At 44.4% G+C, this 21,689-nt stretch overlaps 1 protein-coding gene across 4 annotated transcripts in view; it reads left to right on the forward strand.

Moving 5' to 3' along the window:
• Positions 1-21,689, forward strand: part of PTK2B (protein tyrosine kinase 2 beta) — a 140,768-nt gene that overhangs the window by 30,471 nt on the left and 88,608 nt on the right. For 2 of the 4 annotated variants that reach the window (XM_077152852.1, XM_077152856.1), the window contains exon 1: positions 9,416-11,800. The exons of the other annotated variants lie outside the window; for them this stretch is intronic. The gene's annotated coding sequence lies outside the window, so the exon portion shown is untranslated. Of the gene's footprint in view, positions 1-9,415; positions 11,801-21,689 lie in introns of those variants that run through there. 4 annotated transcript variants of the gene reach the window in all.

Raw genomic sequence — 21,689 nt, forward strand, 5'->3', positions numbered from 1 at the left:
GGCAAAGGCTACTGAGGAAAGGCACGTTGTTCTAAGATGGTCGAGTGTCTAAGGGAGGCGTGATGCAGTCGGAAGTTCAGGAGAGATGAAGGCAGATGTTTCAAAGGGCAGAGGAGAAGCTAAGTGTTCAATTGCAAGGGGTGGGAATTGTCACCAGGGCCCACTCTCCTCTCATCCCTCCTTCCATCCCTCCTCCTTGTCGACCATGCAAGACCCCTGCCCGAGCTGTGGGCTAACGCTCTCCCTGACCAGCTAACAGCTCTAGCCCAGAGCATGAAGCCCAGAGTGAGTAAATCCTAAAGGTGTGTGGGTACATGTGCAGGTGAATGGAGGGGACGGGGACTTCCCCTAACATGATGACTCAAGAGGAGGTGAACTAAAGAGAAGGAGTGGGTGGGGGAGAGGAAGGAAGGAAGGAAGGAAGGAAGGAAAGCAGGGAGGAGAAGAGGGAGAAAGAGCTAGAAACACCTAAGGAACATTATGCCTGGTTTATTTTGACTAGAGCTAGAGGGATCAGGGAAAAAGCCAAAAATTGTATTTCTCTTGCCCTTTGGGTCTAGAATTGAGAATTTCTTCTTCTAGGTGATAGCCAGGAGCAAGGGCTTTCAAACAGCTGGTGGGATGATGAAGGGAAGGGTGAGTAGGATTTGTTCTTTTTAAAGTGAACAGAGACCTGGGCTGGGAGAGACACAGCTGCAGTTTTGCCCACAGCTTCCTGGTGGGGCCATGGGTGAAGGGCTCGCATGCCAGGCGCCTGGCTGTGAGCTGAGGAGGCTGGGCTAAGCTACCTGGAAGGATCCTTCTATCTCTGGGATTCAGGATGGTTTCACTAGGGGCGATAGAGTTTTGCTCAGTTCCCAACTATCCAATTTCCCCAATTATCTACAGTTCCTTGGGTCTCTATACCCAGATTTACAGGGCTTTGGATCTGACCAGCTTCCCAGCTTCCCAGTACACACACTCCCCACCCCCTTCTCTTCACTGATAACCCTGCTGATCCAAACACACCCTCCCCACAGGAATTTTTCTCATTCTCAAATTCATGTTTGCAGCCAACTCTGCCCAGTTGTGCCAAGAAAATGCAATCTACGTGTTATGAAATGACCAGCTGAGTACATTTCTATTTGATGTTTATTTACCTGGCTGGGTCTGGGTGATGGAGGGTGAGGTGCTGGCCTCATGGTGTAACCTTCTTGTATGGATACAAATTGCTGACCAATTACTCACAGGCCTTTTCTAATCCAGGTCTGGCCCTGCACCTCCTATCGTTTTGCTGATCTGGTTTGTAACTCTGGAGGCAAGGCCAACAGTTGAAAAGTCAGAGCCTCTGGCAGTGCCAGGAGACTGTGCTTCCAGGGCCTCCCTGTCCCCGCCTCCCCTTTCTCACCCACCCCAGGCCAACCTGTTCTCCCTTTCCACTTCCTGGGTATGACTCACCCAGCAGCTCCCTCTGAGCATGGCAGGTATGTGTCATTTCCTTGCATTGGTGAGACCCGGACTTTCAGTGCCCCATGGCACTGGCCCTAGCCTGAGTGAAAAGAGCTGGACCTCAATACCCCAGTATATAAAATGCATCCTCCCAGGGATTTAATGCTAGGGTGAATTTATTGCCTGTGGGAAGCTTTCTCTGTTTTCACTTGGAGATATTTCGGGGAAGCAGGGGCTTGGATCAGTTGGTTTCATCACATTTTCTGCCATTCTGCCACTACCCAACCCTCCTTCCCTGACACCTTTGACAAACCAGGCCTGGAGAACTGTTACATTCTTCTTCTCCTAAAGTCCATACTGCTAAGGCTTGACTATGAAAACCAAAGTCCACCTGAAGAGCACCTCGGCTCCAGTTTCCAGCTGCCCTTGGTAGGAAGCTGCCCCTCACTGAAGTCTAGGGTGATGTGAATGTTCAGATGGAAGGGACCCACCTTTACAAGCGCATCTCTGGCCATCCCAGTTGGTGCTCCGCTTGCAAAGAAGGTCCATCACCTCAAGGTGAGCGAGCAGGTCAGCGCACAGGCAAGGAGCCACTCCCATTTGAAGTCCAGAGCCACTTGGTGGAGGTGGGATTCTGTAAGCACCTGCATTGTCCCCACTCTGCCAGCAATGTCACAAGAGATACCCTGACACCCACACAGCCACACAGCTGGGAGGTCTCAATGTTCTGGCTCACAAGGAAGCTATTCCAAGATAGCAGCCACCCTGTTCTCCTCACAGTGGAAACTGGGTGTCCTCCAGGATGTCCCACAGGCCCCAAGAAAAGCCTCTGCTTGTGGTAGGAACTGGAATAAGGGGTCATCTCATTCTATCAGGGCCATACTGCCTCTGTGGACTTGAGGGCCCCTCTTCACCAGATGGAAAGGGCTTGCAGACAGTGTCCAGGGTGAAAGAGCTGAAGGTCTTGTCTTGTGAAAACTGAAGGAACTGAGGCAGTTAAGACTAGAGAAATCCCAGAAGAACCAAATGAGCTGTTTTCTAGTATTGAAAGATCATTAGGTGGAAGTGAGATGTGTTTCGTTCTGTGTAAATCCAGAAGGCAGAACCAGGTGGAAGTTACAGAACGTTTATGTGGGCTGAATATAAGGGAAGGCTTTCTAGTAATTAGAGCTCTGAGCAATGGAACAGAAATGCTAAACTTTTTTTTTAATGCAGTTTTTTTTAACTTTTTTTATTAATTAAAAAAAGAAAAGAAATTAACACAACATTTAGAAATCATTCCATTCTACATATGCACTCAGTAATTCTTAGTATCATCACATAGATGTATGATCATCATTTCTTAGTGCATTTGCATCGATTTAGGAAAAGAACTAGCAAAACAGCAGAAAAAGATATAGAATGTTAATATAGAGAAGAAAATTAAAATAATAATAATAAAAAAATATATATATAAAAAGGAAAAAGAAAAAACAAACAAAAGATACAAACAAACAAACAAAAAACTATATTTCAGGTGCAGCTTCATTCAGTGTTTTAACATAGTTACATTACAATTAGGTATTATTGTGCTGTCCATTTTTGAGTTTTTGTATCTAGTCCTGTTGCACAGTCTGTATCCCTTCAGCTCCAATTACCCATTATCTTACCCTGTTTCTAACTCCTGCTGGTCTCTGTTACCAATGATATATTCCAAGTTGATTCTCGAATGTCGGTTCACATCAGTGGGACCATACAGTATTTGTCCTTTAGTTTTTGGCTAGACTCACTCAACATAATGTTCTCTAGGTCCATCCATGTTCTTACATGCTTCATAAGTTTAGTCTGTCTTAAAGCTGCATAATATTCCATTGTAGGTATACACCACAGTTTGTTTAGCCACTCGTCTGTTGATGGACATTTTGGCTGTTTCCATCTCTTTGCAATTGTAAATAATGCTGCTGTAAACACTGGTGTGCAAATGTCCATCTGTGTCTTTGCCCTTAAGTCCTTTGAGTAGATACCTAGCAGTGGTATTGCTGGGTCATAATCCATTCTGCCAGTCTATGTCTTTTGATTGGGGAATTCAGTCCATTACCTTTTAGTGTTATTACTGTTTGGATAATATTTTCCTCTACCATTTTGGCTTTTGTATTATATATATCATATCTGATTTTCCTTCTTTCTACACTCTTCTCCATACCTCTCTCTTCTGTCTTTTCATATCTGACTCTAGTGCTCCCTTTAGTATTTCTTGCAGAGCTGGTCTCTTGGTCACAAATTCTCTCAGTGAGTTTTTGTCTGAGAATGTTTTAATTTCTCCCTCATTTTTGAAGGACAATTTTGCTGGATATAGAAGTCTTGGTTGGCAGTTTTTCTCTTTTAGTAATTTAAATATATCATCCCACTGTCTTCTAGCTTCCATGGTTTCTGCTGAGAAATCTACACATAGTCTTATTGGGTTTCCCTTGTATGTGATGGATTGTTTTTCTCTTGCTGCTTTCAAGATCCTCTCTTTCTCTTTGACCTCTGACATTCTAACTAGTAAGTGTCTTGGAGAACGCCTGTTTGGGTCTATTCTCTTTGGGGTGCACTGCACTTCTTGGATCTGTAATTTTAGGTCTTTCATAAGAGTTGGGAAATTTTCAGTGATAATTTCTTCCATTAGTTTTTCTCCTCCTTTTCCCTTCTCTTCTCCTTCTGGGACACCCACAACACGTATATTTGTGCGCTTCATATTGTCATTCAGTTCCCTGATCCCCTGCTCAAGTTTTTCCATTCTTTTCCCTATAGTTTCTGTTTCTTTTTGGAATTCAGATGTTCCATCCTCCAGTTCACTAATTGTAGCTTCTGTCTCTTTAAATCTACCATTGTAGGTATCCATTGTTTTTTCCATCTTTTCTACTTTGTCCTTCACTCCCATAAGTTCTGTGATTTGTTTTTTCAGATTTTCTATTTCTTCTTTTTGTTCAGCCCATGTCTTCTTCATGTCCTCCCTCAATTTATTGATTTGGTTTTTGAAGAGGTTTTCCATTTCTGTTCGTATATTCAGCATTAGTTGTCTCAGCTCCTGTATCTCATTTGAACTATTGGTTTGTTCCTTTGACTGGGCCATATCTTCAATTTTCCGAGCGTGATCCGTTATCTTCTGCTGGTGTCTGGGCATTTGATCAGATTTCCCTGGGTGTGGGACCCGGCTGGTTGAAAGGTTTTTCTGTGAAATCTCTGGGCTCTGTTTTTCTTTTCCTGCCCAGTAGGTGGCGCTCGTGGCGCTCATCTGTCTGTGGGTCCCACCAGTAAAAGATGCTGTGGCTCCTTTAACTTGCCAATCCGAATCTCGCAGTCGGCCCGGGAAACCGCGCATGGAGGGGGTGTCGCCGGCCACCGCAGCTTGGGGGAGTGCCGGTTCAAATTGCCCAGCTGGCCCGAGATGCCAAGTGTGGCGGGAGGGCCCCGCTATCCAACGTTACCAGTCGGACCGGGAAGCCACGTGTGTGGAAGGGACCCCAGTCGCCAGCCGCCCCGGCCCGGGAAAGCGCGCACCCCTCGGGTATCTCACCGCAGCGGATTCTCCCTGCCTGTTCAGCCGTTCCAGAATGGGGTACGCTGTCTTTTTGGTCTCTGTTGTGGCTCCGGGAGCTGTTTCGTATTGTTTCTGTTTCTTTAGTTGCTGTTCTGGAGGAGGAACTAAGACCCGCGCGTCTTACTAAGCCGCCATCTTCTCCGGAAGTCCCTCCTAATGCAGTTTTATTGAGATATATTCACACACCATCCAACCATCCAAAGTGTACCATCACTGGCTCACAGTATCATTGCATAGTTGTGCATACAACCTCATGGTCAATTTTAGAACATTTTCATTACTACAATGCTGGTTTGACTCTGTTATGTACCCCAGAAAAGACCACATTCTTTTAATCCTTTCTTGTGGGTGGGAACTTTTGGCCAGGCTATTTCAATTGAGATGTGACCTGGCCCATTCAAAGTGGGTCTTAATCCTTTACTGGAGTCCTTTGCGAAGAGGATTAGAGACTGTAAAAGCCTAGAGAGGTTAGAGAGAAACATCATTGAAGAAACAGGTAGGGACCCACAGGAGCTGAGAGAGAAAGCCATTGAAATCAGAATCCAGGAGAGAAGGACCAGCGGACATTGTCATGTGCCTTCCCATGTGACAGAGGAGCCCCAGATGACAGCAGCCTTTCCTCAGAGAAAGGCTGCTGACCTTTCCTCTTGATGTCTTAATTTGGACATTTTCAAGGCCTTAGAACTGTAAATTTATAACCAAATAAATCCTCATTGAAAAAGTCAACCCATTTCTGGTATATTGTGTTTCTACAGTTTTGGCAAACTGAAACACTACAGAAAAGAAATCAATGTATAAAAGTAAACCCAAATCCTCCCATACCCTTTATCATGCCCTATTATTTACCCATAGTATTGGTGTAATACATTTGTTGCTTTTGCTGAAAAAGTATTAAAATACTACCATTAAACATAAGCCATAGTCTACAGTAGGAACATTTTTCCTGTTTACCCCTCTGTTATTAGCTCTTTGTAAGAGTGCCATACATTTGTTCTAGTTCATGAAAGAACTTTTTAATATTTGTACAGTTAATCATGGCTGTTGTCCACCCCAATATTCACTGTATTGTACATTCCCATGTTTTAACCTCCAACTTTCCTTCTGGTGACATACATGACTCTAAACTTCTCCTTTCTACGACATTCACTCACCATTCAGAATGCTAAACTTTTGAGGTAGTGAGTTCCTTACCTCTAGAAGAATTTAAGCAGAAGGTGACTAACCACTTGGCAGCATTGCTATAGAGGGAATTCCTGTGCTAGGTTGAGGTTTGGACTGGGTGGCCTCTGTAAGCTCTTCTTATTCTATAAGCCTCTGTGGTTCTCTGATTTGGGCCTAGCCTTGCCTTCACGTCTCAGTCCGCCATGCTCCCTGTCACATATCTCCATCTTTCTCATTACACATCTCCTCTCTGAGCCTGGCAGACACATGGTCACGCCTGTGCTTGGGTCTGGGGCGAGCTGCGTGACAACTGTTGGCACTAGCCCCAGAAATGTCTGCCATGTGCCAAGCTGGTACAGTCACTTAGCATTTCTGTTACATGTTTGTGTGAATTTTCACCAGTCATTTCACCCACCCCCGGTCCTGTGGGTCAAGATTATTCTCCCTCATGCTGCAAATGAGGAAGTAAGGAAATGCCCAGGCCACTGCAGGGCTAAGATTAGACCCAGAGCCTGGATTCTTCTTCTCGACTCTTCTGTACGCCTTGGGCACCTACTTCTCTCTACAGAGAGCTGCAGTTTGGTGAGTGCCTGTATGCTAGTCCCTGGGCCAGGCCTTCCACATGCATCCTGCGCACAGCCTCGTGTTTAACCTTTATGATGACTTTGAAACAGCAACATTATCACTCCCATTTTGCAGGCAAGGAAACCAAGGCCCTGAGTGGTTGGGAATTTGTCTGTGACACAACAATAAGTGATAGAGCTGTGCTTTTCATCCAGGTCTCTCTGGCTGTGCCATTACTATGCCATTACTGCCTCCTCCAGGAGGCATTCCATAGGCATCTAAGGAGAGGGACCCCATAAAGCTACAGAGTAGATATCTTGGGGGGCGTGCAGAGGAGAGGTAGGCCAGGGTCATTCAATTCCATATTCCTGGGTGAACTATGACCTGCACTCTGAAAAGTGAATCAGGTACCATTTCCAGTGTACAAAGAAGCTATAGCCTAAGAGAGTGCACGCAACAATAAGCAAGATGTGCTAGAAAAGGGAGCAAGAACTCATCGTGTTGGCACACTGATGAAAAGTTTTATGACAGAGATGGAACGTAAGGTGGGCTTTGCAAAACAGAAGTTTTGATAGGCAGGGATATGGAGGCATGGAAGAAGAGAGGCATTACGTTCAGTGCCATAGCTGGTCAGCATTTTGTCTATGGATTCTTGAGCTTTTATTTAAAAAGCATAATGGAGCCTCCCATTTTCTCTACCCACCCATGGATGGCCCCAGCCCCAAGCAGTATGTTTTTGCCCAACCACAAACATTCTCATTCTATGACTTGATGAGCAGTACCACAGTTCTCCCATCCGGAGAAGGTTGTAGGTAACAACAGCTTTTCCTCCAACTCCTATGGCTTCCACCTCTACATCTTCCTTCAATTATACATTTATGCTGGTTTGAAATGATGTATGTACCCTAGAAAAGCCATGTTTTGGTCCTAATCCCATTTTGTAAAGGCAGCTGTTTCTTCTAATCCCTGTGCAGTATTGTATGCTTGAAACTGTAATTAGATCATCTCCCTGGAGATATGATTTAATCAAGAGTGGTTGTTAAACTGGATTAGGTAGAGGCATATCTCCTCCCATTTGAGTGGGTCTTGATTAGTTTCTGAAGTCCTATAAAAGAGGAAACATTTTTGGAGAATGAGAGATTTCTGAGAGAGCAGAGGATGACATAGCCATGAGAAGCAAAGAGTCTACCAGCCAGCAACCTTTGGAGATGAAGAAAGAAAACCCTCCTGGGGAGCTTCATGAAACAGAAAACCAGGAGAGAAAGCTAGCAGATGACGCTGTGTTTGCCACATGCCCTTCCAGATGACAGAGAAACCCTAATCATATTTGTCATGTGCCTTTTCACTTGAGTGGGAAACCCTGAACTTCATCAGCCTTCTTGAATCAAGGTATCTTTCCCTAGACATCTTAGATTGGACATTTCTATAGACTTGTTTTAATTGGGACATTTTCTCAGCCTTAGAACTGTAAACTAGCAACTTATTAAATTCCCCTTTTTAAAAGCCATTCTGTTTCTGGTATATTGCATTCCGACAGCTTGCAAACTGGAACACCCTTCTTTTCCCTTCTTGTTGCCCCCATTCCGGTGAGACGCTAATTATTCTTACCTTAATCAATGCATCAGCCAACTAATCACTCTGCCTCCCCAGGCTTTGCTTGCAGAACCATTTTATGCATAACTCCCAGGCAGTATAAACTTTATAAATCTTGGCACTGGGTGTGTTGCTCCCACAGTCAAAGGAGACTCCACAATAGGAATTCCAGCTCTTTAATAGGGCACTCAAGGCCCTCAGACTCCTTCCATACTTTTTTTTTTTTTACTACTGGGCTGCTTTGGGGTGTACCCCACATATGCATGATTCTGATATTAGCCTATACAAATTTGGGGGCTCCCTTTCTGGGACTCTCTCCTTTCCAGTATTTCCTACCTCACTTTCCAGCTTCTTAATTGCTATTAAGTCTGTTCTCTGCTTCTTCAAGTGAGTATGGATTTTCTGGTTTTAGCTGCCTCACTTGCATTGACTAGGACCTGAGAGAATGGTGATACCATGCCTTTTTTCCAAATGTAGACTCTCCTTCATTAACTTTCTGCTTTCGATTTTTCTTCATGTGGTTATTTTTAAAATTTTTGTCCAGAGTTTACAGTTGGCATCTGTGGGATGGTTGATCCAATAGGAGCTATTCTTCTATTACTGAAAGATGGAAGGTGTGATCCTGAATAATTTTTCTTTTTTTTTTTTTTAACATGGGCAGGCACCAGGAATCGAACCCGGGTCCTCGGGCATGGCAGGCAAGCATTCTTGCCTGCGAGCCACCGTGGCCCGCCCTTTTTTTACGATCATTTTAATATAAAGTTTCTCATTTTGTGATTACCAAACTGTGTCTAAGTTCTTCCCAGAGCTTCTGGGTGAAGTTCTTCTAGTCTTTTTTAAACACATAGAGCGACTATTTGAGGCTCTGGGCTTTCTGTAGGAGCCTTATTTCCAGACCCCTGCTTCCCACAGTCCTGGGACCAGGTCTCCTAATAGTCATGTGGGGGCTAAAACTATAATCCCACAGCTTTTTTAATTATTATTAAATTATTAATAATAAAATTTAATTATTTTAATTTTTATTATTAATAATTTAATTAAAAATTATTAAATTTTTTAAAAATAAAATTTAATTTATTTTTTTATTATTAAATAAAATAATAATAATAATAATAATAAAATTATTATTAATTAAAGAAAAAAAGAAATTAACACCACATTTAGAAATCATTCCATTCTACATATGCAATCAGTAATTCTTAACATCATCACATAGATGCATGATCATCATTTCTTAGTACATTTGCATCGGTTTAGGAAAAGAGCTAGCAAAACAACAGAAAAAGATATAGAATGTTGATATAGAGAAAAAAATAAAAATAATAATAATAGTTAAAAAAAAAAGAAAAGGAAAAAGAAAAAAAAGACAAACAAACAGACAGACAAAAAAAAAACCTATAGCTCAGATGCAGCTTCATTCAGTGTTTTAACATGATTACTTTATAATTAGGTATTATTGTGCTGTCCATTTTTGAGTTTTTGTATCTAGTCCTGTTGCACAGTCTGTATCCCATCAGCTCCAATTACCCATCATCTTACCCTGTTTCTAACTCCTGCTGGACTCTGTTACCAATGACATATTCCAAGTTTATTCTCCTTCCATACTTTTGAGTGAATCCCTAGGAAGCTGTAGACATTCCTGCTTTCCTACCCACATTAAGTCTAAGTTTTGCTGACAGCCTTCCCTGGCCATCTCCTCCTGTTTACAAAGCAATCCATCCTTGAAGATCTAGATCAGATTCTGCTTTTCCCAATCATGTAAAAGTTAACTTCTTTCTTTCTTTTTTGTTTCTCCCTATGGATAATTTCATTGGTATCACTTTTGCGGCACTTACCGCATTTTGACTTGTTCTATTCTTTTGTTGGAAATGCTAGTGTTGGTTGTAAGTTTCTAGATCCCACTTTTTTGGTTCTATGTTCTAGCCCCTGTCTGCCCACATGGTAGGTACTTCATAATGTCTGTGCAGTTGACCAGAGTCAAATCTCTGGAGTAGAGCCACATGATCCCCCCAGGCTAAGGGAAAACAGAAAGATACCTCAGGAAAGTGACTGCATGCATGGCTTAATCTTGTCACAGGGCAGCATATCTTTTCTATGGGAAAAAGAAATATTCTAGCAAGAACAGGGAACTGCCAAAGTCCTCACCACTTTCCTCTACAATGTGACAAAGTCCAACATGTTTCCTTACTTGATAGTCTGGTACAGTGGTTAAGGAAACAGGAGCCACACCTGCCATTTCCTAGCTCTGTGACTTTGGGAAGGCTGCTTTCCCTCTGTAGGTCTCAGTTTCCCCATATTTAACATGGTGGGATAATAATAGTACCAATCTCCTTGCTTTGTGTTGAGGATTAAATGAGTTATATTTGTAGCTGGCATATTGAAACATGCAGTAGATGTTTATTAGTTTCAAATTATCATTATGAGTAACCTGTACCTTCTCCTAGAAGACAGAAGACTTACATTTTTAAGCTAAGACACTGAGATGACCTGGATTTCCACATCTTGAAAATTCTACCAATGGAAAATACTTGGCCTAGGTGTTGGAAATTTACTTTCCTGTCAAAGACCATGAAACTTGACCTTCAGAGGGTTCCGATTTGAGATAAGATAATGAGGAGCTTCTATAACAAAAAATAAAATATCTTGCTTTTTTACCGGACTTTGCACTGGCCCAGGAGTATGAGACCTCCGGGATCATACTTCATCTCTTCTTCATCTCTTCTTTACTTGGCCCTTTTCCCACAGAGCTTTTCAGCTTCTTTTTCAAGTAAGGGAGCGACCCACTTGATAATCCACTTCCTGTGACCAACAAGAAAATTGAAACCCAAAGAGGCAAGTCCTGCCTTGAAACTTGGGTCTTGGAGTGAGAGAATAAGTCACATCCTAGAAAATCTCAGGGGACCCCATCCCACCCAGACCCAGGAATTAGTTCAACTTCCCTGAAGACAGACTCCTCAGATCCACCCCCTCTTAGCATTTCCCAACCCTTAATTTCTCTTCCCCACATCCCCTCAGGGGGAAGGCTGTAAAAATCTTTGAGAGCAGAACTTTTGACTAATCTATAGGTTTTATGCTACCTTGTTTGTTTCATAGTAAACACTCTCTCCCAAGGCAACATCCAGAGTCTAGATTCAAGTGCCCAGGTTCTTGGGGTGGCAGGCCAGTCTTTGCCTAGTGATATTTGGGAATTATTCAGCTGGCCAGATCATGGTCTGCCCCCAAATCCTGGAAGATCAGTTCCAGGTTACGATCAGTGCAGGCATCTGAAAATGGCAGTGACGTCTAGCCTCCTGCACCCCACCCCACCCCCCACCACCTACCTAACTTCCCAGTCCAGGGGAGGTATTTCCTGAGTAGGTCGTTGCAATATGCAAATTTCTTGCAACCTAGCCTGTATCCCCGAGGGAGACAGGAAGTCCCCATTTGAAACTTCTGAGTGTATAGAAGAGAGGCTGGGGAAGGACACTGCCAGAGCAGAGGCTCCAGCTCCAAGTATGTAAGGGGCCCACTTGTATTTGTGTCTGTGTGTGTGTCTGTGTGTTTGTGTGTGTGTGTGGGTGTGGGTGTGAAGGTTGCTCCTGGGCACGGGTAAGGGGAGGTGTGCAAGGTGGTGAGTAACAGTGTAAGAATCAGAGAACTGTACCGAGAGCATACAGGAGGGGAAGAGAAGGCTGCACTCTGTCTCACCTGGTATCTGAAGCCTCGGTTTAAGAAGGTAGAAGGTGCCTGAAAACAGGGTTTCTAAAGCTCCAGAGCAGTTTGGGCCTCATCTAGTTTTTGAGGCTTGGGTGGATTAAAAAAAGAAGAAGAAGGTGATGAAATACCAAAATAGGGCAGCAAACATTATGATATGTTTGTGTGTGTGTGTGTGTGATACATACAAAAAAAGCAATAGATTTCCAAATAATTTTAAGAAGTAGTTATAGAACAAATTTTGAAGTTTGGTATGGGCTACAGGTCCACAATTTTGTGTTTTTTCTTCTAATGGCTCCAAGACGTTAGAGCCCAACAGAAATATCAAGATAATGGTTCAGCAGTCATACTCATTTGTTAAATCCTATCTTCTCTGTTACATTCCTCCTTCTCTTTAAACAACATATACACATAAAAGCAATAGATTTCAAAGTACATTGCAACAATTAGTTGTAGAACAATTTCACAGTTTGGTATGGGTTACAATTCCACAATTTTAGGTTTTTATTTCTAGCTGTTCTAAGGTACTAGAGACTAAAAGAAATATTAGTATAATGCTTCAGCAGTCATACTTATTTGTTAAACCTGGCCTTCTCTGTATAACTCCAACATCACCTTTGATCTTCCTCCCACTTTCAAGGGGTATTTGGACTATGTTGATTCTAACTTTTTCATGTTGGAAGGGGCTGTCAATAATATGGGACAGGGGGATGGAACTAGTTGATGTTTTGGAAGGACTGACGCCTTTGCATTTCACAACTTATTTGGTCCAATGACCCACCTGCAGGTTGTAGGTTTGGGAGAGCTACCCTAGTGCGCGGAACCTTTGTAGAATCTTATATAATTTCCTAGGCATTCTTTGGGATTGGCAGGAATGGTTTTGGTTGGGGTTTAGCAAGTTATGATAGGTAGCAATGTCTAACTGAAGCATGTGTATGAGTGACATCCAGTTTAGCCTCTCAACTCTGAACTCTCTCAGCCACTGACACCTTATTTGTTACACTTCTTTTTCCCCTTTTTGTCAGGATGGCATTGTTGATCCCACTGTGGCAGGGCTGGACTCATCTCTGGGAGTCATCTCCCACACCACCAGGGAGACTTTCACCCCTGGATGTCATGTCCCACATAGTGGGGGAAGGCAATGGTTTCATGTGCAGAGTTGGGCTTAGAGAGAGAAAAGCTACATCTGAGCAACAAAAGAGGTCCTCTGGAGGTGACTCTTAGGCATATCTATAAGTAGTCTAAACTTCTCCACTGCATACATAAGCTTCACAAGAGCAAGTCTCAAGATCAAGGGCTTGGCCTATTGATTTGGGTGTCCCTAAATGGTGTGTTTTAAATGTTTACTTTCACCAGTTAATGGTGTTAGGCACACATGCACACACATATAAATAAAGTGATTGCAACTCACTTGGAGATAATGTCAGAATGTAAATTTGAAGCCCTTTGTCCTGGGAGGCCCATGCCAAGTGGTCCTCCTGGCATTAGGAGCCACTGGCCTGCCTGGTGGGGGTATGGAGGCAGGTGGAGGGACTGGCATCCAGGAAGTTAGACAAAGAGTCCAGAAAGCATATCCAGGGAGATCCTTGAAGCCATTTGTCCTGCTGTGGGTGGTGAGGGACTGGACACACCAAGTGCAGGTGTTTGGGCTCATCCAGCTTTCCATTATCAGCCAAGTGTCCAGCAGAGAGGCAGGTTGTGAGCCTCCAGAGAAGAGTTTTCTTTCTCCTCAGACACCACAGATCTGTCCCCTGCAAGTGCAGACAATGTTGATGTGGAAGCAAAGAGGACCTAACCAAACAGGACCTGGTGGAGTCAGAGCCAGGCTGGGCCTGCTTTGGGGTTAGAATGGGCCTTTCTGAGGGCCCAAATCTGCCCTGCAGTTCTTACCCACCTCGGGCCATCCTTTCACTCTGTGGTGGAGGGAGGGGTGATGGCTAGTGGCCCTTATGGGGGTGATGTTCGCGTCAGGTGCCAGGTCATTTCAGAGGAAGGTAAGGGAGGGAACAGCTCTCCCCACAGACACACTGGTCTCCCTTCCCATCTTACTCACCCTCGACTTCTGCACATGCGTGCAGCTGCACATTTACACACACAAGTTTTCCATCTAGCACACTATACAAACCCTCTGGTTCGGTCAATTCTTCTCTTCATCTTTCCTGCTCTGTCCTGTTGGGAAAGGATATTCAGATCTAGAGAGAAGAAAGATACTCCTCGCACCTGCTGATGGAATCCCCTTGTGGGGAAGAGCTGACATTCCCATCAGGGCCTGAAGAGTAGCCTACAGGGCCAGCAGAGAGGTCTGTCCTGACCAGGCCAAAAGAATCACTACTACCCGGGTTCAGGGGAGGAGGAGGTGAAGGAGGCAGGAGGAGTAGTGGGAAGGGCACCCTAAAGGGTCTGCCTTCTCCAGTCTCTTCTACTTTCCCCTCCCTGGAAAAGGGCTGTTTTAACCTTGGTTCCCTCAGAAGCATTCTCTGTCATTAGAGGCGTTTCTCAGTACATCTATTTTGGAGCTGCAGCTGGTTGCTTCTCAGAATAAACAGAGCTGTGATATTAGGATAAAAAGGGAGAGGAATATCATCTTCTTGTTATACCCTCCCTCTTCCCAATATTTTCCAAACTTTACTTCCTTTTTTGTAAAGAACTTGTCCTAAGACCCCTTCCACCACACCCTCTTCCTACTATTTTCTAATTACAGAATCCATTCAAGGTATGTACTGGGCGCTCCTATGGCCAGGCCCTGTACTAACCTTGAGGACTCGAGACGAAGAACTCAATGTCAAGTACACCGAGTTTTTATAGTAAGGACTTAAGTCAAAGAACATGAGAGCTGGTCCAACCTCCCAGTGTTGAAATGAGGCAGCTGAGGCCTACAGCAGGGAGGTGCCTTGCTCAGGGTCTCAGAATTACTAGGAGTTAAGGTAGGAGCTATACAATTTGCCTTGCACCTATGTCAATACCTGAACTGCTGTATTGAATTGAAATTGTTGAGATGAGAGTTTTGATGCTACAATGAACAAAAGGAGAAATCAGACTATTGTTTACTTTGAACAAAGCAGCTCTGCACTGCCCCTTGTGTTTTTTTAACTGAAATGGCTTCCAGGAAAGAGCAGGACTGTCAGGGACATTTTTTGGATGCCTGGGAATGGGAGGGTCTGGTCATTAAGGAGCAGTTGAAAAGACTTATACATGTGCCCACGTTTGAGATAAAGTTATTAATAATCTCTTGCCTTCTACTGCAAGTGGGTATAACACTGTATCAGTGATCATTCATGCCTTCTCATCTCTCTTTTGGGTCTATCTGGAGCTCTTCCTTTACTACATTTGCAATTTTCCCTGTCCTGCCCTTTTCCGGTCCTTGATATTTTTCTCGTCTTGTGAGTTGTACCTACCTTCACTTCACCACCAGTCCTTAATTTGCTTGCCTTCTGTGCAGCTGGGCACACATGGGATTAGGGCAAAGCAGAAGGCAAGAATGCAGTAGTTCTAGAAAGTGGATGCATTGCATCTAAGTCCTTCTCTTACCCAGGGCCAAGAGTAGGCAGCTTCACTCCTGTCTCATTGTGTTTCTAAGAATGTACATCAGACCTGCAGGCCTCTTCAATGACCTGAAGCAGCTTTGAGAAAAGGAGGCTTTCTAAGGCCTCAGCAGTGGGTTTCCTCTTTTGATTTTGTCTTGTTTTTCAAAGGTAAAACTGGGGTTAGACTCCCAAATTAGTTTTTAGAAACCTCAATAGGCAGCTCAATGGCAGAGCTGTTGGTCTCGGGGCGGATGAGAGCTTGCTGAGGTCTGAAGGCTCCACACTCCACACACTCTCATTGACTGAAAAATTGACAGGTGCAAACTCAAGAGCAGGCACTTGAGACTGACATCTGGGTCTTCTGTGTAGACCAGGAAGTACTGTACGGTCAAGCACCTGGGTTTTGGTCAAATGAGCTTGGGAAAGACTCAGACTTACCATGTCTTAGGCCTATGACGATTTCCAAACCTTAGCTAGTTATTTGGTGTCTTTGAGATTCCCATTTCCTCATCTGTGCTATGGGGATATTAGCAGTATCTATTTTAAAGAACAACTCAGTTAGCATATATTTATCAAGCACCTTCTTTGCCCTGACCACTGGTCCATGCACTGGCATATGTGGATATGTGGATGGGAAAGAATGGAACGGCCCCTGTTCTCATGGTGTTCATGGGTTCTGTAAGTGGGACAGGGTGTTATGGGAATGTATGCGTAAATTTCTTAACATCACACCTGACACATAAAAAGTGCTTGAAAAATGATATTTTAATTGGCAATATATTCAATACTAGAAATAGGGTATAAATGCTCAGGCAGGAAACCAGGAAAAGTGTCATTTTCTCATTCCCTAAAATCTTTAGTGTCTGCCTCAAAGTGATAGCTCTTTCTTGGTTAAGGGGAGAATGGTTGCAAGACCTGAAAAAGCATTTGGAGAAGAGCTGAAGACATTTGGCTGCTCCTGGAAGACCACACTGTCCTGAAGGAGAGGGTGACCCTAGCCGATTTTGGGATAGATGAGACAAAGATGTATTTCACCAGTATACAGTAAAATTTTTAAGCTTGAGCCAATATTTTAAAAATTAGGAGATTTCACATTAAAAATCTGGATTTTCAGCTTCTCATTAAAAACTAGAAGAAGTGGTCCTATGGATGCTCCATTTCCAAATGGCAGCCCTGCTCCTTCCTCAGGGTACCTGCCCACTAGTTCAGCTGAGCTTCCGCTGCTCATATGTGGTCTTTTTTGCTCATTTATGTTACTGCTACCCCTGCTTTAGGAGAACAAATGCCCTAGCCCCAGCTTCAGGCCCCGGCCCTGCCCCAGTGGAGAGCCCATGCCCACAGCATGCTGTTACCTTTTTGCAAGAGCAGAGAGGAGAACGGAATATAAAACTGTATCAAAAGCACACATCAGTTCTGCTGCTGAACAGTCACCTCAGAAGCTTCTCCCACAAGTGCTGTCTGAAAGCATCCCCCGTGGCCAAACTCTGTCCATAGCTCTTTGCCTAGAGAGTGGCTTTGAGTGGTACTGATGGGAATACTCTTTTCCCTCCAACTAGTGAGTAGCCAACCCATCTGGAGGGAATTGGTTTGGAGCAAGTGTCTGAAACAGGACTAGCAGCTCTTTCCTGCTGTTGCCTCCTTGAAACCCGAGGCAGATGAGATCCTCAGAGAGATGAGGCTTGGGATGGAATCTCCTAGAGCCACAAGAATAATGAAAAACATGGCTTAACTTCTGAGGCATAGCAAAGGAACTAGGGCTATTTAGACTGGAGAAGAAAAGGCTCTAGGGGAATCCAAAGCTGCTTTTAAAAAGTTGAAGTGATGTTATATTGAAGAGGGATTGAACAAATTCAGTATATCCCCAGAGGACAGAAGTCCAACTAATAACCAACAGCTGTGAGAAGACAGGTTGTGGTTCACATAATGCAGACTTTTATAGCAATTAGAGCTCCTTGCGAATTGGAAGGACTGGTTTATAAGGCAGGAAGTTTCAGATGACTGAAGGGATCATGCAGGGAGACAAGCATTGTGGGTTGTGGAGAGCATTTGATGATTAGACTGGAGGTTGACTTGATCTGCAGTTTCAAAACCTTTTCCTGTTCTAGTACATGCAGATAATGAAAATATTGTACGGCAAACTGTGGCAAACCAGAGGTGACTTGGAGGCACAGAGAGTGCATGTGAGAAAGGGGAAACCACCGGGCCTAGAGGTTCAGGCCACAGCAGTTCTTGCCCAGGTGCGCTGAGGGTTGAGGGACCCATTCTCCAGGTATACCAGGATAGAAGCTCTGGACTAGATGGTGTCCAAGTTTCCTTCAGCCCTGAAGTACTATATAGCAGATAGCACAGCCATGCTGGAACGGACCTGAGAGAGTCCCTTACTCACTCTGCATACAGGGTACCCTGGGCCCAAATAAGTGAATGGACTTGGTCAAATTCTCATAGTTATTTGCAGAGCAGAGACTGGAACCCAATGGCTCCTCACACTATTCCATGAAGTTTGAAGGGGTTGGAGGGAACAATCATGTTGTCTTCATATATGTGAGTCTACTCACACTAGGAATAGCATGGACTTGAAAATGCCTCTAATCCTACAGTATCTGTGGTTCCCTGGGATAGTAAGAAGACATAGGAGCACTCCCTATATCCATTCGGATGCAAAGGGATCCCTTAGAAACTTAGAGCTGGAATGAAGCTTTAGATGAAAAGACCTCTGTTCAGGTCCCAACTTTGCTCTGAACCAAGTGTGTGGCTTTGGGCAGGTTGCTTTCCCCCTCTGGCCACTAGTCTTACCAACTGTGATCCAATGATTCCCAATTTGCTGCATCATAATTCCCAGTTAAAATAAAGGTTCCTTTGTCCCACCTGCTAGTTCCAACTGGTAGACTGAGGGTAGGTCATCTGTATTTCTAACATCCCCCTCTTCCAACCCATTCCCCAAGGATCATCCAGGTTTTGCAACCACCAGCCTGGATGATCTCTAGACCCCTTCCAACTCCAAATCCCATAATATGCTGAGTATTTGGATTAGTCTAAGTAGAAATTATTACAATTTACAGCAGAGGCAGTAGAGGTCTAGAGAAGTGAAATGGCTTTCTTAAGTTGTCTCAGTTTGTCAGGATTGCTATAACAAATACCACAGATTGGTTGGCTTAAGCAATAAGGATTTATTGTCTCACAATTTTGGAGGCTAGAAGTCCAAAATGAAGGTGTTGGCAGGGTCATGCTGTCTCTGATATCCATAGCAAACCACCAGAATGGCTTGCTGGCAAACCATAACTCAATCTCTGCCTCCATCACATGGTATCTCTCTCCCAGTCTGTCTCTTCCTACTGTGTCCAAATTGCCTCTGCTTGAAAGGGCTCCAGTCTTAATGGCCTAAGGCCCACCCTGATAAGGCCTTGGTGTCACCTTTAACTAATAACATTTTCAAAGATCCTATTTACAAATGACTTCATATTCACGGGCCCAGGAATAAGGACTTGAACATGCCTTTGTGGGGGGGGACACGAGTCAGCCCATTACTGAAGGTCACGAACTACTAGATGATGAAGAGGTAGGAACCAGAACCCAGGCTTCCTGGCTCCTGGCACTGTGTCCTTTACCCTGCGCTACATGCCTCTCCTATATGTGGTCCTCCTTCTTCCTCCCCCAGTTATGCACGGAGCCTTAATCCCCACCCTTTGGCAAATCTCAGCTTTATAGAAGCTCAGTTTAGCTTTCTGCCTATATCACTGACCTGTTTGTTCCCCGGACTGTGGGTCGTAGCAGCAAGCAGGGCAGCTGGTGTTCTATGATTCTTCATTCCTGTCACCTGGCACAAAGCCATGTGCAGTTAGGCACTTAACAAATGATGGTGATGGCAATGGCGATGTTGAAAGACGAAAATAGAACCTGAGAGTGGGAGGTAAATCTGCTCATTTGGTGCTGTGGGGGATTCTGGGGGTTGTGGTCACCACCTCAGCTCAAGGATGAACAGGGACCAGGATTCAGAGTGAACTGAGCCTCACAGAGGAGCTGCATCTGGGTGGACAAGGCCATGGGAGAAGAGCCAGGAGCGTGTGACACTAAAAGCCCTTTCAACTTGGAAATCCGAAGAACCTAAGACCTAGGGACAGAGAGCAGGGAGCTGCAGGGTGGATTCAGGCCAGGCCACCCTGGGCAGGAGCAGGGAAGCCTGACTGCCTTCCCACGGCCATTGATCCTCCTGGGAAGTCGAGTGGCCTGGGGATGCTTTCAGTTTTATCCCGTTAACGTATCCTATCCAAACTGATGTCTATGGGCTTGCAAAGTCAGTGTTAAAATATGTGTGAAGAGCAGGGGGCCCTGGTGGGGAGATAATTTGTGAGCCCCCTAATTCCCCGTGTTTGTCTGTAGCCCTGGGTTTAGAACCACAGGGCTGGCTGTGCAGAGTAGGAGAGAGGAGGGCACAGCTCACGCTTGGTAGCTTCAGGGCCAGAACTAGCCCTTGCAGGTAGAAGCGATAGAAAAATCCTTTTAATATTAACACATCAGTGGGAAGACCTTCTGGTACTTAAAATGGTCCAAAAATGGAATGAATGAGCGTTTTTTTGGTTGGTTTTTTTGGACAAGAATGAGTCCCCCTGACATTGAAATGTTTATGTGGAAGCTGGAAGGAGTCAGAGGGACACAGAGAACCTGTGATCATTACCACTACTTGTGTTGGGGATTTGTCGTTTACCAAGTGCTTTTATATACATCATTTTAGCTAACCTTCACAGCGATTCTAAGGGAAGACAGTATTAACATGCCCAGTTTTGGGAGGCAAGTGCAATGGGGCTCAGGGAGGCCATACAGCTTGACCCAGATGATTTGACTGGGTGGGGCAGACCTCAAAATCAGTGCTTAACATTCCCCACCTCGAATCCCTCCTTTGGCGGGAGTGTGAACAGTCGACTTTGGGGCCAGTCAGTCTCTGTTCTAGTCCCACCTCTGCCTCCTGCTGTGGGTGGGCCTAGAGCTGGTCACTTAAACTTTCTGAGCCAGCGTCCCCTCGCCTGTTAAGCAGAGCCAGCACCACCTCTGGGAAGAAAAGGATAAGAAAGGGCAAGTACTTTGCCAAGTGGGCTGCGTGTGTGAGGGAAGAGGATTCACATAAGACTACCATTCTAATGTAGATTCTGTTTCTGGGTGGGAAGCACACTTGCTCAGGCTGGGGAGAAGCTTCTGCCAAGAGGGCATTGCAAGGCGGTCAGGGATGAGTGGAGGTCATGGAGGGAGGCCAGTGGCTTGGGCCTTGGTTTCCAGAGAGGAGTTGGGTGCAGGTGGGAAGATTCTGGAAGACACTGATGGTTTCCTCCTCTCTTCAACTCTGGCATCATCTGCAGTCAGTCTATCATGATCCCCTGGGCTCCAGCACCCACTGTGGGATTGACTTTGAGTAGGAGGGATCTCCTGACAAGTTCTCAGGCCCTTTTGTCTTGGGGTTATATCCCATCAAAGGATCCCTGCTCTTTTCCCTACAGTCTAAATTCAGCTTTGCGTCTTTGGGAAAGCCACTTAAGATCTCTGGACCTCAGTTCTCTCATCCGTATAGCAAAGGAGGTGAAAATAGATCATTTATAAGGCCCCTTCAGTTCTAGCTTTCAACATCAATGAGAACAGTAATGCTAGCTGTTATTTTTTCCCCTTACCATTTCCTAAATGGTTCTTTTTCTTTTCTTTTTAACTATTTTCCTCTCCCACATATTTTTTACTCAATGCTCTCATTTCTCCCTCAACCACCCTTTCTCCTTGTAGCAATGATTTTAGATCCAAGAATTTTAGATTTAAGAGGGCACTTTGGGAATCAGCTAATCTGGTCCAGTGGCCTTAACCTGGGCTTTAAGGAATTCTGGGCCACTGCAAGGTGTTTGGGGGATTCTACAAACATTGAAGCATTATCAACCAAACAATGAAGACTTAAAACCACCTCAGGAACCAGGATATCACTTTTAACATTTACAATATTCTGGCTCAAGACTTTGTGGGAAAAATGTTTCTCTCACCTAATCCTCTCACTTTTTAGATGAAGAATCTGAGGTCCAGACAGGTGCAGTGACTTGCCCAACATTATCCAAGTATCTTTATGGGATTTATGTTGGATGACATTCAAAAGAATGCAAAATCTTAGAGCTTATTTGTGTGTGTATATATGAGATAAT

Source organism: Tamandua tetradactyla, chromosome 3 (assembly GCF_023851605.1).
Source record: "Tamandua tetradactyla isolate mTamTet1 chromosome 3, mTamTet1.pri, whole genome shotgun sequence".
Lineage (NCBI taxonomy): Eukaryota > Metazoa > Chordata > Mammalia > Pilosa > Myrmecophagidae > Tamandua > Tamandua tetradactyla.